Below are 4,326 nucleotides of genomic sequence, written 5' to 3' on the forward strand. Positions count from 1 at the left end.
GGAGGGGGGAAAAGAGAGAGGGGGGCCGGCCCCCTCTCCTTGTCCTATTTGGACCAAGGGAGGGGAGGGGCGCGCGGCCCATCTTGGGCTGCCCCTTCTCTTTTCCACTAAGGCCCACTTAGGCCCATATAGCTCCCGGGGGGTTCCGGTAACCTCCCGGTACTCCGGTAAAATCCCGATTTCACCCGGAACACTTCCGATATTCAAACATAGGCTTCCAATATATCAATCTTTATGTCTCGACCATTTCGAGACTCCTCGTCATGTCCATGATCACATCCGGGACTCCGAACAACCTTCGGTACATCAAAATGCATAAACTCATAATATAACTGTCATCGTAACCTTAAGCGTGCGGACCCTACGGGTTCGAGAACAATGTAGACATGACCGAGACACGTCTCCGGTCAATAACCAATAGCGGAACCTGGATGCTCATATTGGCTCCTACATATTCTACGAAGATCTTTTATCGGTCAGACCGCATAACAACATACGTTGTTCCCTTTGTCATCGGTATGTTACTTGCCCGAGATTCGATCGTGGGTATCCCATACCTAGTTCAATCTCGTTACCGGCAAGTCTCTTTACTCGTTCTGTAATACATCATCCCGCAACTAACTCATTAGTTGCAATGCTTGCAAGGCTTAAGTGATGTGCATTACCGAGAGGGCCCAGAGATACCTCTCCGACAATCGGAGTGACAAATCCTAATCTCGAAATACGCCAACCCAACATGTACCTTTGGAAACACCTGTAGAACTCCTTTATAATCACCCAGTTACGTTGTGACGTTTGGTAGCACACAAAGTGTTCCTCTAGCAAACGGGAGTTGCATAATCTCATAGTCATAGGAACATGTATAAGTCATGAAGAAAGCAATAGCAACATACTAAATGATCGGGTGCTAAGCTAATGGAATGGGTCATGTCAATCAGATCATTCAACTAATGATGTGATCCCGTTAATCAAATAATAACTCTTTGTCCATGGTTAGGAAACATAACCATCTTTGATTAACGAGCTAGTCAAGTAGAGGCATACTAGTGACACTCTGTTTGTCTATGTATTCACACATGTATTATGTTTTCGGTTAATACAATTCTAGCATGAATAATAAACATTTATCATGATATAAGGAAATAAATAATAACTTTATTATTGCCTCTAGGGCATATTTCCTTCAGAACTAACCCAAAGAAGCAACACCGGAAAGAAGCAAACAACATAGTAAACAACCACCGCATAACATGGCATGATGCACAACCAAGTATGATGCATGTCAGGTTTAAATATGCATGGCATGGCAAAGTGCACAAGCAATTCTACAAATTAAGTGGAGCTCAATATGCAATGAGTTGCATATTGACGGAACACCACAACAAGTTATTTAGTTCGATCTCGTTTATGTATCCAACAATATTAAATATTGTTAAACATGGCAAGAGGTGGAGCATAAGTAAACTAAACATTTAGGCAAGTTTAAAAGAGGCCGGAAATAACAAACAACAAATCCGGTAAATCCCATATGCATTTAGCAAATTAAAGCAAACAACAATTTTAACATTTTAAATGTTGTTATCATGATGCGGATGACATGTGCAAGTTTATGCAATTTTTATTAAAAGTTGACAAGAGCATTATGAAGCATTTGTCATCGTGGCGGAAACGAAAAGGGTGCCACGACAACGAATCCAAAAATGATGCCACGACAACAATCCAATGATCCGGTAGCCCACGGAGATACCGGTGCAAAAGGAAAAGTGACGGAAGCGTGTCATGCAAGGATGGTGGGGTGCTCCCGGATACCGGGTCCCCATAGGTTAGCGGCAAAAGAGGAGGACTGAGCAAGTGACAACTCGGACACGGTGCAGACAACGGGTGCATCTCATACAACACATGCAAACGTTCTCGGACGGTCGTCTCGGGGTTATACCTTCGAAGCGTGCAAAAGGGACGGTTCTCGTTCGGTGCAAAGTAGAGGAAGTAGACGTTCTCGGGACATTCATAGTGGAAGTAGTCGTTCTCGCTTCGTAGTTGTACACACTCCGTAGGTGTTCGGGGTCACAACGAGGAACTTGACATCCACGGGGTCTTCGGGGGTCGACGGTAGTTTTTCTATGCATCGGGCATCAAGGTACTTGTCGTTCTTAGCGATTCCGAAGACGGCGGTAGTGGTACACGTTACGTAGATGTTCAGGGTCATCACCGTTCGTAGTCAATGTAGTTGAACTTGATGAAACCCTCGGCGACAGTTGTAGTGGATGTCATCGGTATCATGGCACTTGGCAATATCCGTTCGTAGAGGTACTTTGCAGTTTCGACGGCGGTCATACACGTTTTCATAGATGTTCGAGCCATCAGTAGCGGTATTTGATGAATCCCGAAATGGTCTTGGCGTCTTCGCGCGTAGGGGTACTTGGCGTTTCCATGTGGCACTTGTCAAGCAAGAGGCGAAGTCGTGGTACTTGGGTCGTCGTGGAACTTGCGTTCAGGTCATGTAGTTGTACCAGGCGTCCGTGGCCTTCGAGGGACTTGGCGAAAACCATTCAGGGAGGAAGCAACGGGGCTCAGTAGCGGCGAACTTGGCGAAGCAGGCAGGGGCTTGGCACAGCGGACGTGGCTCCGATGAAGCTGCTTGCTGGTAGCGGCCGGAAATAGAGGCGGGGGCCTCGGTGCGATGGAGGCGGAGCAGAGGAGGGGCAAGGCAAATAGGAGACATGCAGGCGAAGGCGAAGCAGGGAGGCGGAGCTCCTGATCCGGCGGCGGGGAGCTCCAACGGAGTAGGCAGGACGGCGGCGATAGCCATGGGGCTCCTGCTCCTGCTGGCGGCGACGAAGACAGTCGCGGTCGTGGACGAGGGCTGGAGGCGGGGCATGGCGCAGGACCTGTGGGTGCTAGAGGCGACGCCGGTGCTCGGAAGATGAGGCGATGACGAGGAGGAGACCGGGGTTGCAGAAGGCGGCGGCGCGGCCTGCAGCAGGGAAGCAGAGGCCGGTGGCGTGAGGGAAAATCCACGGCGACGGGCACCGACGAACGGAGGCGGGCGTCTGCAGGGCCGTCGGGCACGGAGAGGAGGCTCGAGGGGATCGGGCACGGGGTGCGTTGCGTGAGGGAGAGAGCGAAAGGAGGGAGTGGGGATCGAGTGAGCATCTCCCTGGGCTGACGGCGCGAGGAGGAAACGAAGGAGAGGAGGGGATCGATCGGGATGTGGCTAGGGTTAGGAAGGCAGCTGGGCCAATGGGCCGGCGCGGGAGGCCCGCTTGGTCAGGTCGCGGTCTAAGGTGCGGCTGGGCTAGGAGTAGATGGCCCAGCGAAGGTTGGACCAAATTGGGCCGGTGCAGGAGGTTGGAGGCCCAACTGGGGCTGGCTCCTCTCTCCTCTCTTTATAAAAAGATTTAAAACAGATAACTGAAAGAAAAAAAAAGGAAAGAGGGGGTTACGAAAGGATTTTGGGCATAGGGATAATTTTCCCGAACTCACAAAAATATGCTTGTTCCGAGAAAATAGAAAAGGCAAAGATTGAAAGATGTAAAATTCAAACTCATTTGATTTAAATTCAAATGATTCGAATAGGAAGTGAGGTTTGGGAAGGTCCAAAAATGTTCGCATTTTTTGGCGGAGCTCCGGAAAGTGAAGAAAGAATTTAGGGCAAAGTTTGGAGACGAGGAAATTAGTAAGTAAAGCATGGAATATTTTGCAAGTGTGTTGTGGTAATTTCCAAGGGATGGAATATTTATTATAGCCCCCTAATATTGGGAGGATATGTTATAAAGAGAATCACCACGTGAATTCCCTCGGTTTAAATGGACCGAAGATCCATACGATTTATACAGTTGAGTTTAAAAAATGAAAAGGCATGATGACATGATGCAATGCAAAAATAAAAGAGCAAGCACAAATGAAACACACGGCGATCACGAAAATATGGAAGTCTTCTGAAGCGTCGGTCTCGGGGCGTTACAACACTCCACCACTACAAGAGGATCTCGTCCCGAGATCTAAGGATGGCACCGGAGGGAACGAAAGAGGAAGAGAAGAGGTAAAATTAAGTTGCTTGTTTGACAAACGAGTGAAACCAAAGAAGCTTGAAAGATTGAACAAATTGAACGAAAGACTACAACTAAGATACACACACTTGAAAACAGTCCGTTAGGAAAAGAGGAACAAGGAATCATTACTAGAACCTTGTAGGTTGAAAGACATAAGAAAATGGTTGCAATGGACAAGACGTACATGCAAGCGCTCCGGTAGAAACGAGATGTACAAGGAACGATAAAGATCAATTACGATAACATTCCGGTTGGAAAAGGAAGGCATAGAATA

Source organism: Triticum dicoccoides, chromosome 2A, assembly GCF_002162155.2.
Source record: "Triticum dicoccoides isolate Atlit2015 ecotype Zavitan chromosome 2A, WEW_v2.0, whole genome shotgun sequence".
Classification (NCBI taxonomy): domain Eukaryota; kingdom Viridiplantae; phylum Streptophyta; class Magnoliopsida; order Poales; family Poaceae; genus Triticum; species Triticum dicoccoides.